The sequence below is a fragment of the Pseudorasbora parva genome, chromosome 9 (assembly GCF_024679245.1).
Source record: "Pseudorasbora parva isolate DD20220531a chromosome 9, ASM2467924v1, whole genome shotgun sequence".
NCBI lineage: Eukaryota > Metazoa > Chordata > Actinopteri > Cypriniformes > Gobionidae > Pseudorasbora > Pseudorasbora parva.
The window spans coordinates 30,018,023-30,032,530 of NC_090180.1; the positions used below are offsets into that span (position 1 = coordinate 30,018,023).

The 14,508-nt window shown below is 39.9% G+C and overlaps 1 long non-coding RNA gene and 1 pseudogene across 7 annotated transcripts; both read left to right on the forward strand.

Annotated features, from left to right (window-relative positions):
- The first annotated feature begins 3,321 nt into the window (after positions 1 to 3,321).
- On the forward strand, positions 3,322 to 4,683 carry LOC137088853 (E3 SUMO-protein ligase ZBED1-like; annotated as a pseudogene).
- A 1,249-nt stretch (positions 4,684 to 5,932) lies between these two features.
- On the forward strand, positions 5,933 to 9,091 carry LOC137089639 (uncharacterized). Of its 7 annotated transcripts, XR_010907748.1 has the most exons (7): positions 5,933 to 6,109; positions 6,300 to 6,466; positions 8,096 to 8,154; positions 8,267 to 8,348; positions 8,442 to 8,570; positions 8,732 to 8,801; positions 8,905 to 9,091. It is a non-coding gene; the product is annotated as an uncharacterized lncRNA (long non-coding RNA). The 7 variants fall into 7 exon arrangements; XR_010907746.1 differs by lacking the exon at positions 6,300 to 6,466 and having other exon boundaries at positions 5,940 to 6,109; positions 8,110 to 8,154; XR_010907747.1 differs by lacking the exons at positions 5,933 to 6,109; positions 6,300 to 6,466 and adding an exon at positions 6,116 to 6,284.
- The last annotated feature ends 5,417 nt before the right edge of the window (positions 9,092 to 14,508 follow it).

Sequence of the window (14,508 nt, forward strand, 5' to 3'; positions counted from 1 at the left end):
TTTTAATAACAGACCATTATTCTAGGGCTTTAACCTTTATGGAAGAAGCACAGCAAACCAACGAATTGAGGGATGGTGGGGCCTTGCATTTGTCCACTGGTTGTCATTTCATGTTGTAAAAAAACAAGTACATCACGCAAATTGGACTGAGTTTTTTATACTAAAAAGACCTAGTCGCTTGCAAATTCTTTTTAAAGTTTGAATGCTAATTATAATGTCATAATTAGCTAAAGTTGATAGTATTTCTTTGTTAATGAAAGAAAGTCTGAAATATAGCTTGACTAAGTAATCCAACTCTGACATGTCCTCTATCAGTATGCTATGTAAAGAACACTGATCGAATGCGTTATTGCTCGCATTCAAGATTTTATTTAGACTTTTTTCTCGAAATATAACAAGTCTTTTCTTTGACTTTATTTTATTCTCGAGATTTTATCTCTACTTTTTTTTTTTTTTTTTTTTAAATGTAACTAGTTTAATCTTGCATTATAATGACAAATCTCAAGATGCATTTTTTTTATTTATTTTTTTTAGCTTGGCAGCATAACTGACAAAACAAACAAAAACCTTTTTTGGGGAGTACACATTTTGAACTGTGTAAACCGCAACTATAGAAAGGTGCCATAGAATGAGTTGAAACAATATTTTAAATTGTTCTCTGATATCTACATAGAAGGTGTGTGACTTATTTAAAGGCAAAAACTTTACAGATACGGTACACAGGTCCATTTACAACCCTGCAATTGTCCCTAGAATGAAATAGTCTGTTTGTGCCTTATTCAGAAGGGTAATGAATATTAATGTTGAGTTCTGCTCTGATTGGCTGTTTCACTGCGGCAGTGACAGCAAACACATCTACATTACACTGTCCATCATGACAATGGAGAGATTATGCATCCAACCTTATGTTTGATCCTGTGTCTGACAAAGATAAAGATTTTGAGGAACAACCAATTGTTTTGAGATTGGAAATGGACGCTTTTAAGTGGCAACTTTAGTCTCTATTTTCAGTAAGACCTGCAAAACATAACGTCAGTATAACTGCAGCCTACATGTGAACTAGCATATAGCATTAACTTTACACGTTAACTCATAACGTCAGCAGTCTCAACTTTGTTTTTAGCATTGTAAAAACATTTAAATTATTGTATTGTATCACTGTATGATTTTACAATGATAGCTTTCACTTTGAGTCATAAACTAAACAGCGAACTGGGTAACGTTATATATGCATAAATATGTTGTTTGTACAGTACAGTAAAGTTTTTTTTTTTTTTAACAAATTGACTAGATGCCTTGCTAAATGACTATTGTTTCAACTTAAGAGGTGGAGAATAGAAGGATTGAGTGAGCTATAGCCTAAGCATCTAAATTAACATAGTTAGCTCCTGAGTTATGTTGTTGATAAATTATAGGCTAAATTATAATTATATCCGACAAAACGGATTGCCATATGTATCTACAGTTATATTTTGTAGATTTGTATGACAACACTGGCAGTAAATAATATTAACCTTTGTCATTGATATGGCTGTGCAGTTCTGCTTGGGCTTACAAGTTTTGGCATATGCAGAATTTGGGGCATACATATTAATAATTCCAATGGTTGCGTCACACTCAGTGTTATGTAGAGATTCGGCTGTTTTTCCATGGTGTTTTTCACAAACAATATTTACATATGAAGGAGGAAGCAATGGTGGTTGAGACTCACTGTATGTGATGGCTATGTACTAAAACTCTTGTTATTAAACTATGCCATGGTTCAATAAATTTTTCATTCTAGGGATGCTGTAAGTGTTTTTTTTAATCAATTGTCAGGGCTTGTTTTGTTTGTTCCATGGATAGCTCAAATACAGGACAAAAACAAGACTATTAACTATTACTTTTTACAAGACTATTAACTATACTTTTTACAAGGCTATTAACTATTACTTTTTATTATTATACGAATGTCTAATTAAAGCATCTACAAAAGTATAAAACTGATCAGAAATTAGGGGCACATTCAAAGCTCAAACCAGTGTGGGCATGCAATGTTTCGCAACAGTTTCATGTTCCCTGGAAACAGTGTGCAACAGGGTTTGAGATGCGTTCCCTATCATGGGAACTTGCGCTGCATCACCGCATTGTGAACACCTCTGCATGATTGCACGTCATGAAGCACGTGCACTATAAGTCCATTAGAGAGATGGAACGTCATAGGCGGGCGACGTCATGGACCCAGAAACTATAAAGCAAGCCGGCAAACACAGGCCGCTAGCTTCTGTTGCCTTCAACAAGTGCTCTGTGTAATTTGTCTGTCATTCTGTGTTTGTGTCTGAGTTAAGACTTCTATTATTTTCGTTTGCACTCACACAACATACTGACATTGAGAGATTATGGCGAGTGAACAGCAGTTCAGAATGTGTGTTGCGGTACCCGTGCGTCAGCAGTGCCCTCACATGGTCAATCGCACCGAGTGCCGGGGCTTGGAGTCGTCCGAGACGGGGCTTGCGAGTCGTCCGAGAGGCTGGAGATTGTGTGTCGGAGTGGGAGAATCTGCCACATATATCGGCCACAGTTCCAACAGGGTCCTCTCCACTGTGGTGGACCCCGAGCAGGCTCTGGTGATGACTCTGATTGGAAGTACAGTCTCTGCTGCAAAAAGGGACTATAAAAAGGGGAAGCAGACATCCTGTCGAGGCAGGGGCCAAGGCCTGGGGAATGGAGACTCCACACAGAGGTGGTGGAGCTCCTCTGGGAGAAGTTTGGGCGCAAGTGGACCTGTTTGCTACTCAAGAAAATACTCATTGTCATCTGTGGTCCCACCTAGTGCACTCAGCTCCTTTCTGACTGGACGCTATGGTACAGGAATGGCCAAGGCTGCCTCTGTACGCATTTCCCCCGATTGCTCTGCTTCAGGGAGTTCTAAAGAGAGTGCGGACAGGGCCCATCTTCTGTTAGTAGCCCTGTTCTGGCTGGGCCGAGTATGGTTCTCGGACCTTGTGTCTCTCCTCGATGGCTCTCTACTGGGGAATCCGATTAGGAAGGACCTTCTCTCTCAGGCGGGTGGTGTCTTCGTACACCCTCGCCTGGAGTTGTAGAAACTGTGGGCTTGGCCTCTGAGGGGGCCCAGCTCATAAGTTCTGGTCTCTCAACCGAGGTTGTTTAGACCATTCTACACTCTAGAGCTCCCTCCACGAGAAAACCATACTCTCTTAAGTGGTGACTCTTCACCTTATGGTGTAGGGATCGCCTGTGGGATCCAGTTAACTGCCCTGTAAGCGCGGTGCTGGAGTTCCTGCAGGACAGATTCTCTGTCTACAGACAGCGCAAAAAAACATGATCGCTGCATCCAGATTGCTCCCTTACGAGCACATGCCTTGTATCGCACATTATACAGAGGACAATCGTCATGGCTCTTCGTGAAGGTGTTTTTGATGGTGTTTTAGCTAAATGTCGTAAATTAGTTGGACATTTCAAGCATAGCCCATTTAATATGATAGACCTGAAAGCACAGCAAACTGCTCATGGCCTGGGCGAAGAGTCTCTAGTGCAAGATGTTCTCACAAGGTGGCATTCCACCCTCGAGTCCCACCCCCTTGGTCAGCCAGATACTACCCAACAAAGACCCCGATAGCAACATTGGCTCATCAAAACCACAAGCTATCCCTTCTAACATCTGCAGAGTTTGATAAATTTGCCAGGCTGGAGAAACTACTGGAACCATGCAGGTTGGTACTTCAGTTTATTTAGTGATATTGATATATGATTGCTATCAAAACAAGTCCTGTGTTAAAAGGAGAGAGAATAACACTTTACAATAAGGTTCAATTCATTAATATCATTGTAAGTAATGCTAACTATGTATAACTACAGTAATCAAATACTAGCAAACTTTTGTTTAGTGTATTAATCTTGGGTTATTTATAATTTAGAAAAAATAACTAATTAGTAACATTAATAAAAAAAAAAAGTTAATGATGACATTAAAATTAAATAAGAAGAAATGTCATGTTTAGCAAATGCAATCTATTAATTGTATGTGTGTTTTTGTGTGTTTATTCAGACTTCTTGGGGGTGAAAAATATGCTTCCTATTCTGTCGTGTTACCTGCACTTTGCCACTTGTCCCTGAAGATGGCTGTCTCAGAAGATGACCCTGCTTATGTTGTGCACTTTAAGGATGCATTCAAAGAGGATTTGTCAAAGCGCAAAGAAAACACAAACATTTCTTAGCTCAAAAACGCAACAGATCTTGATCCCAGATTCAAAAACCTAAAATCCATTCCTAAAGCAGAAAGAGCTGACGTTTGAGAAACATTAGACAAGATGCTAAAAGAGGAGGAACTGGCTTCACATTACTCAGATGCTGGATCAGAGCCACAAAAGAAGAAAATGGGTCTCCTCTTGATGGGCTCTGATACAGAGTCAGATGATGAAACATCACTGGAATCCAGCCCTCTTGCTAGGTACAGAGCAGAGCCTAGCATAAGCCTTGAACAGCGCCCTCTACAATGGTGGTCTGCACACAGTAGAGGTCATGACAAGCTGGCAACCATTGCACAGAAATATCTATTCAACTTTGCCATGTGAGAGACTATTTTCACTTGCAGGACACATAGTGAACAAGAAGAGGGCTGCTCTGGCACCTAAAAATGTTAACAACCTTGAATGCCTCAGCAGTTGGTTAAATGCTGACTAGAAAAATAAGTGTGTGTTTGGTAAGCAGGAAATTGAAATATATATAAATATTTGTTGAAATTCCGGGGTTTGTACAATCCTGCCTCAAAAATGCACCACTTTGGGACAAAAATGTAGTATTGAGAGTAAAAGAAAAAAGAGAAACTAGAGAGAGACTTTCTGGACCGTGGGTTAAACAGAGAGAAAGCGAGATATTCAAGAGAAAGACATGCACACAGAAAAGAACAGAGGCATCTTTACACAAAAGGGGGGAAATGACTGGCTATAGATGCATTAAAAACATCTAAATCCATGAAATAAACAAATATAACAAATCACCACATTCTTACTTATTCAAAACAGAGAGACTCTTATATTGCAAATGTGCAAAAGTGGGAGTTTGCTTTGCTCAAAGGTTTCTGTCATTGCTCGATTATAGTTAAGTATTAACATTGCCCGAGATGTTTCTGAAAGAAAGACATACAAATTGTTGTCATACTGAGTTATTATTATGAATTTATATGTTAATTAATTTTGCTCTTTAGATCATTTGATTTTGGTATAATTTGATGAGGTTTCTGAATTTTATTGGATTTTTTTTCCTGCCAAGTTAAGAATCAACTGTGATCTATAAAATCTCAGTGTTTTCTGTCCAAATGCATGTTCAAGTCACTTGTTTTTACATTTGATGATAAATGTTTATATTAAAGTGACTTTTGATTCTGAATTTGGTGTCTAGGCAAAGTTTGCGATATTAAATGTTCTGAAAATGTTTCTAAAACTTTTTAAATTGAACTGATATTTAAACTGTTCTAATGGTCCTCTTTGCTGCATCTAGCAATTTTGTGAAATTATAACACAATAAAAATGTTAAACAAAAGAAATACTCTATGTTTAATTTCACGCTAAGTGTGCGATTAATGACACCAAAGGGTGTGATTAATCAAGATTATTTTTTTAAATCTATTGACAGCCCTAATATATATAGAAGAGTAAACTATTAGAGTAAATGGAAATTACCTGTTTCTATTTGACTTTCAGTTGTGTTATTCAATTAATAGTCTGTTTTATGCCGGCCCAAGCAAAGTTATTGCTTGTTAGCAACATTCTTCATAATAATAATCATAATACTTGCAGTTGTTCACATCACAATCTAACCATAAGCTCTACTCTTCTGCACAATGGTAACAGTCAAAACTTAAAGGGGGGGGGGGGGGGGGGGGGGGTGAAATGCTGTTTCATGCATACTGAGCTTTTTACACTGTTAACCCTTTCGCACGTACGTTCTTAAAAATAAGACTGGCAGCCTGGCGTGAGTTTTTTTATTGCGACCGTTATTATGCAATGACATGCGTTCTAATTTCCATGGTAACACACATCAACCTTGACACGTGAGTTTTTGCAGTGACGCAGTCACAATGGCGCTCGTGGTGGATGACCGCGTGCAGGTGAGCGCTCTATGAATGTTTTGCTTTATTTTTTTAATTCAAAACCTTTCACATTATTTGTTAGCGTGTACACACTATGGTTGACATGTTTATGTTGCTATTTTTTCCCCACTGCTTTGAATTTCGCTTGCACACGGCATTTTGCATCTCCCTCACAACATCCGCGTGTCAAATGGTGAGTATATTTTAGTTTTTTTCCTCCTATTTTGGAGCACATATAATTATTTACAAACATGCAATAAATATGAATAAAGATATTTAAAAAATTCTCTTGTAAAACGAACAGTACTCAAAAATGTGGACGTTCAAATGTCATGTTTGTCATTTTGCACATTGCAAATATGCTCCGTGCATTCGGTAAAGTTATTAGGGTTCCGTTGGCTTGATACGTAACATGAATATATTATTTGTTTTAGTGTTTATATTGTTACTGAGTTTCATATTTCACTAGCAAAGCAGAGAAAAGCTATATGGTCACGCCTCACTGACTATTAGCTTGCATATAGTTTAAGTTACATGATGTCAAATGCATACATGATGACCTTTTCTCTGCTTTGCTAGTCAGAATGTGTTGTATAAGTTTAGCATAATTAAAACGTATGTCTTTTGTTAAAAAGAAATTGCAAAATGTACACATTTCATTCATGTTTTATTAAATCTCCTCAATTTAAGCTAAATGTTTTTTTTTTTAGACTATTATACATATATACACTTTCTAATAAAATTACAAAACAAATTATAAATATAATTGCAATGAACAACAATCAAAATAGTATTATAAACAAAACAATAAATATACTGTTCTCCAGCAGCCCTCTCATCAGGTTCGTCTTGAATTGCAGGGAAGTGATTTCCTTTCCTACTCACAGTAGAACAAATCCATAGGGCGTAAGGAAGAGGATAGAATAGTATGTGACAGTGTGATCTGTTTATTATTGTACATTTGTTTATAGAGGGTATGCATGTGACCTCACCGTCAGCTGGCATGTAAACACCTTATATCTTATACCTTAATCGCAATATTGCCTCTCTGACCAAAGTGCATGTGCGCGGACATATACGGATGCTGTGCGTTGTTCACACAACTTCATGAATGAACTCTGTGACATTATTCTGAAGTTTTCTCTTCTCCAAATCACTAAACACTGTCAACACAACCCGCTGTGCAGTCTCTGCTCCTTATCTTCATCCAGATGGAGAGAACGTGACGACAACGTAGGCCAACCCGGCATTGCGATGTTCATCAGGGTGCTGAATAATATCTTGTACAGCCATAAAGATGTATTTTGAATTGCTAGCAGATTTAAACAATGGCCAGTAACATGCATGATGTATGCCTATATGAGTGTGGTATAACTTATTAGCAAATAATAAAAACTATTAGAAGAGAGATTTAAAAAAAACCTGTTATAATTTAATTAATTCTTTATTTAGTTATAATTAAATTAAAATATTTTAGTTATAATTAAATTAATTTATGGACTGACACAATCTGTTCAGTAAACCACTGTTTAAAAAAAAAAAAAAAAAAAAAAACTATTTTATATTTAGTTTTCTCTCCCCTGCTGTACCGAACCGTGACTTCAGAACCGAGGTGCATACCAAACCGTCAGTTATGTTTACCATTACACCCTTAGTATATTGTATTTATTTAAAGCATTCACAGGCAAATTTGATTTATGTATTTTACTGGTTTCAAAATCAGGCATGTAAAAATGCCAGGAAATGTTCTTGTCAATATCCATGGATCACTGGATCTTTGGTAAGTTTTAAGCACCACTATATCAAGTCTAAGCTTTAGTTTAAACTGAAACTTGTTTACTCGTTGTTTACACCGGTTCCCCTATTAAATCCAGTCACGCAGCAGCTCTTTTGCCACTCACTCAGGAAAGTGACATCCATGCATACCCTTTATAACACTTTTGTTTACATTAATTGAAAATGTGATCAATTTTTTTTATCTTGTTTATATTCTTTGATTTATAGAAATATCTTACCAGTAATTTGCCGGTAGACAATGTGGCTGTTCAGTAAAACTGTGTCAAGTAGGTGAAAGAAGATATTTTTGTACCACTTGGTAGACTTTCTGGTGCATTCAAGAAAACCAGTCATCATGTCCGCTTTGTCAACTGCTCCCATCTTTTTGTTGTACACCAGCACACAGACTGGCTTCATCTTGGCTTGCCCAGTGATGTGATCCAGCTTCCCTGTGGCTGCCATACCAGTTGGGTGGACAGTGGTAAGGACATGGACGTCTCTCTTATCATGCTATTTGACTGCCAACTGTGATCCATTTTCCTTGAGTTCCACATTACCCTTTGTCATTCTACAGGCGAATGTTGGCATCCCTTTGCGGTTTGCACACACAGTCCCACAAGCTCCAGTGCCAAGAGACAAGGTTCTGGAAAAGTGTGGGACTACTGTACCAGTTATCCACATAAAGGACATGACCCTTTCTGAGGTAAGGTCCTAGTAGTGTCATTACAACAGACCCAGAAATCCCAAGTCCTTGGTGGTGTTTTATGGCACTGGTAGATCTGGAGTAAATGATCATGTCCTGCACATAACCAGTGAGCACATCACACAAAACAAAAAACTTGACCCCAAATCTGTGCCGTTTAGATGGAATGAACTGACGAAATGCCAGCCTGCCTTTCCACTTCATCAGAGATTCATCAACACACAGATCCCGGTATGGCACAAAAATGCGATGAAAGGAGGAGGTGAGAGCAGTAAAAATATTTCTGATTTTTTTCAGAGGGTCATTTAAAACTGCTGTTGCATTGTTTGAACAGTGAAGACAGCAGAGGAGCAGAAGGAATCGGTCCTGTGAAAACAAAGACCCGAAAAATGGTGTCAAGAGCATGGGGTCTGTGCTCCAGTAATCCTGAGCTTCAAGGTTCGGGGGAAGGTCTTCATCACTGTCACTCTCTGCCTCACTGTCAAAATTCTCCTCATCAGAATTAAAAAAAAACTCCTCTATTTCCTCACTTGTCAGTTGTCTTCTTTTGAAAAAATTGTCTTGCTTTTTCTCTGAAGTAGTTAAAAACTGGTAAATTGTATTAAAATTGTGTCTGCAGTGGGTACCAACGTGAGCGTGAGGTAACAGTGACATAACTTGTCAGCAGGAAAAAATGCTTGCAATGCATGTTTTACATTTAAATTTATGCATTTGGCAGACGCTTTTATCCAAAGCGACTTACATTGCATTTTAAGGTACACATTTTACATTTTTGTCAGTTTTTGCTTTCCCTGGGAATCGAACCCATGACCTTGGCGTTGCTAGCACTATGCTCTACTGTTTGAGCTACAGGAAAGGTTTTATTTTATTATTTTTCATTAAAATATTTTCAAACTTGTTAACTAAATTTAAATGGATGCAAGTTAACTCCTTATGGTTTATGTACTTATTAAAAATATATAAGTTAGAATAGATGTTCTGTAATTTATCACTAGCTGTGGGTGTGGCGCCGTCATGTGTTTACAACAGTACCAGGGAGGCAGTCAGCTGGATTTGCGACACAAGATCACCCACTTCTCCTGATTATATGTGACATTACATGAGGGAACAGCCCTAGACTGATCGTACACATGAAATGGTAGTAAATGATTGTGTTAGTTGATATGTAATGTTATAGCGGGCTAACGTTATGGGCATTTGTGCCGCGATTATGTGTTTACAACAGTGCCAGGGAGGCTAAGCTAGCTGGATTTATAACACAAGATCACCCACTTCTCCTGATATATGTGACATTACGTAAGGGAACAGCCTAGACTGATCGTTCACGTCAAAGGGTAGAAAATGATTGTTATTTGATCGGTAATATTATCACGGGCCATTTATAACACTGATATCTTGCTGTTATATATAGTAGTATGCAGTTACAAACTATATTTAGTGTTTGCTGATATTTTTGTGGTTGTGTAATATAATTTGAAGTGTATGAAACCTAAAATAAACATTAAAAGACACCGAGCGAAGTCAGTCTTTCATTCACTCAGTCTTTGGCTCAACGCCAGTCAGCGCGCTAAAACAGATTTTAAATTTTGAATTCGGCAGTTGGTCACTGAGCGTTCTAATCGCACCGGTATGATCGTACGCACCAGGGACCAGCACAGAATGATCATACGGGTTTGATCGTACGTGTCAAAGGGTTAAAGACTTGGATTCCCATCCTAAATAGTCCATAAACCGAATCATGTCCTCATAAACTGCGCGTAAAGACACACAAAGACCCCTAAATACAGTACATACCACAGAGACGGACGTCCTGATGTTGCCGTTTCTCCTGTTGAATTTATTTCTGCCTCAGATTTGATTGTGGATCATTATCTGTATTAGCTGAGATAGCGATGGGTTTCTCCATGCTTGAGGACGTCACCGCTTTGTGCGCATTCGTCATTCTTTAGCTCCGCCCACACAATATGCCTCCAGGCGCTCGTTTTTTTTCCGGAAAGACTCGGAACAGCCTATATTTCTTTTATAAATATGATAAAACTAAAGACTTTTCGGAGATATGAAGGATGCAATACTACTCTATAGGTACTCAAGATTGACATGAGATTGACTGAAACTGAGTGTTTCACTCCCCCTTTAAACAAAACATAAATTATTTCAAGTCAAACATAAATGAACATTATACATTAATAGATGTTTCCCTTCACCCAAAAACACATTAAATAACACTTAATTTCAATATTATTCTCCATTTCCATCCATATGCAAAGCATGCTGGGAAATAACAATGGTGTCTCTAAATAAAACGTCTAAAAAATGGTTCCCTGAGAAGGAACGAGACACTGTGTTGGAACGCTGCGGGAACGCCTCTGCATGACCGTGTCATGAAGCACTCGTGAAATCAATCCAATGGCGTGACGGGATGTCTTAGGCGGGTGACGTCATTGACCAGGAAACTATAAAGCACCCATGACCCAAACTATGTCAGCTTCTTAAATGATGAAACAAGATGGTCACAGGCATGCTGGGAGTATGGCAAAGCGACGCAGTGTCTCATTCCCTCTCAGGGTACAATGGTTACATACGTAACCTGAGACGTTCCCTTATCGAGGGAACTCGCACTGTGTTGGAATGCTGCAGGAACTCAATACCCACGTCGCCATAATACCAAGTTTGTGTGAAATCTTATCACACACAGTCACAAGCACTCGAGACCCCAGAGTCGAAGCCACACCCAGGTTATAACCATACTCCGAGTTGAATGGGCTTGGATCCTCAATGAAGAAGGTTGACCGACCGACTCAAAAGCCACTGAAATAGCCTCAGCTATCTATTTGCTCAAAGTCTGCTTAGATGGAGGCTTCCCCTTACTAGGGGACCTAAACTATACAAACAACTGGTTGGCTCTACACCACAGGGCAGTACTGTGGCCGTATGCATCTAATGCACTTACTGAGCAGAGCAGATTTATCCTGGTCTAGATTCTGAAACAGATGGAGTTCTGGAGTGAGGAATAGTCTCTACCACCTCAGTGGAAGGACCTGAATCTATGAGCTGGGCCGCCTCAGAAGCCAAGCCCACAGTTTCCATAACTCTGGGTGGGGGTGAAATATTGACCCCATCCCTTGGAAAAGAAGGTCCCTCCTGACAGGAATCTCCCCCGGAGGGCTGTCTAGGAGAGACACTATATTCTAATATATGTCCGACCAGAATGGAGCTATTAGTAACAGACAAACTTCATCCTGGTGTCTATCTCCAGAACTCCTGGGAGCAGCACCACCACCAAGGGAAAGGTATACATACACAGCCTCGGCCAAGTCTGCCCCATGGCAACCCCAGAGGGGCTGGATAAGCCAAAGGAGCTCCACCACCTCAGTGTGGAGTCTCCACTTCCCAGGTGTCAATCCCTGCCTTGACAGGAAATCTGCTCAATGATTTACTAATGATTGCCCCCCAACCAGGGATGCATCAGTCGTTAGCATCAAGCAACGTCAATGAGCTCCCGACACCAGTCCTTGGGACAGAGAACAAGGCTTCTTCTACATAATCAAGGCATAAAGGCATCGCCACGTGACCTTGATCATGCAAAAGGGATTTCCCCTCGGGGAGAACCCCTTGGTCTTGAGTCACCACTGCAAGGGTCTCATGTACAGTAGGCCAAAAGTTATCACATTGGACGCTGCTGCCATCAGACCTATATAACAGTTGTTCATAGTAAGTGAGTGGCCTAGCTTTACCTTATTTATGGCTATGAGAATCGCTTCTACCCGAGTGGGCATTAGATGAGCCTTCATGGTCTTTAAATCCCAAACTACGCCTAAAAATGTGGTACTCTTTCTTGGCGTTTAGCCTCAACGCCGACACTTTCATGTGAGTGAGAACAGCACCTCGATGATGAACTGCTAGGTCGACTCGTCAGTCGTCTCTATAGTTCAAAACACGGATGCTTTGGAGTCTCAGACGAGCCAGAGTTGCATCCACACACTTTGTGACTATGCGGGGAAATAAAGGGCCGAATGGAAGAACCTGATACTGGTGAGCTTCGCCCCCGAAAGCAAACTTGAGGAACCTCCTGTGTTGAGGAAGTATGCATCATTTATGTCTATCATAGACTTAATTTAAGCGTCATTTAAGTGACAAACCAGTCCTCGGACCTGTTTTGATGCACAATCTGTTTCAGCGTGAGCATTTCTTGAACTTTAGTTTCTTTACCTGCAATTTAACTGAAGCAGATCTAGAATGGGACGCAGCCTCCATCCTTCTTCGGAACTATAAAGTACCGGCTGTAAAACCTTGCTGTGGGGAAGGACCCTCTCTATAGCCTCTTTTTGCAGAAAGTCTGTTATCCTTGTTCCAGAGCATGCTCGGGGCTGACCACTGTGGATACCACCCCATTATATCTGCAGTACCCAATCCGAGATATTTGACAGAAGTTTCCACGCTACCAGAAAATCTACTAAGGGAACCAGCCTCTCAAGGCCAGCCTCTGGAATTTGTTGAGCAGTCAGCTTGGTGTCCTGAAACGGCACAAAGGCAGGGAGCAACCGAACTGACCCTATTTGAGCCCTCCTCGAAGGGCGCGAGCTTCCCCTTCCCCGTTGCTAGTGTGACCATTCTAAATCAACTAACTGAATTTCTTGAGAATACTTATAGGTGTAGTTCTCGCTGAAATCTACATGTAGTAGACATTCATTGTTCCTAAAGTTTTCTCTCAGCTGTCTGTAGGCCTTGCACTGCCAACAGACATTAAAGATGTGTCGCCTAAATCTGAACAGCATGTCACGGAATTCACCTCAAAGTGTATACTCTAGTGTCATCACACTTTTTTTAAAAAAAGTGATTGTTGACCTTTTTCCAAAATCCTCTCCATTGTTTACCTTGGTATTGTCCTCCAGAGACAATTGGGTAAGGGCTATCTCTGTGTTTGTTGGAGGTGTCAGCATTGCATGTGTTGATAAGACACAATCTTTACATTCACCATTTGCACAGAGTTTGCATTTGGGATCGCACATTGTTGCATCTACCATCTCCTCAAGGTTTTTTGTTGCTAATAGACCATAGTTGTACAGGGTGCTGGACATGAGCTCTAAGTTTCTAAGTTCTACACTGACAGGTTTCGTGATCAGCTTCTTTGGGCATCACAACCCAAAATGGTTTAAGGTGCAAAAACAAAAGTAAGAGACCTGATGTTTATTTTCTGAAAGGAACTTCTGATGCAGTTTCTTCATTGTGTCAGCAAACGTTTCTGTTTTTTCTTCTTCTTCTGAGTCACAGTTTGCTTTCATACTGTTGTTATGCAACTGACATCATCTCTTAAAAAGAATTCCGTTACTTTCTGTTTGCATTCAGCAGGTAATCTGTTGCATTTCATTCTTGTAAATGTCAACAGCCCACCATTTGATTTTTGACCTTGCTTCTTTGTAAAGCCTGTACAGCCCTCTGCAGCCTGTATTTCTTTATTAATGTTCCAATTGTTGTTTTTGCAATAATTTGCTTCTCTCTTTTCTTCTTGGTATGTTTGTATTTATTTCTTATGTCTTCAATTATTGATTCCTAAAACAAAAATCTGCTCTTATGGGGTTGTTAACTGTTTGATGGCGCAGCAGTGCATGCACTGTAGAACGTGGTGATTTTTCCCCCTCCTCCCAACCGCGGGTACCTCTTCTTGTATCTTTCTTTTTTTCTATTTTCCTTCTCCAGCAAGTTGTTAGTTGTCAGCCTTTAGTTGTTCAATCTCCTTTTGGAGCCTCCTCTTCCTTGTCCGACATTTCTCCGTCCAACAACATATCGCCCATTAGACAAGATGCATATTGTCACTATTTACAATCACTACCAGGGGCGATTCTAGGGTAAGAGCTTTAGGGGTGCTGAGCACCCAATGAGCCCCACTGCCACCAACCTAGAGACACACGTACCCTAGAGAAGAGAAGAGGATTACACC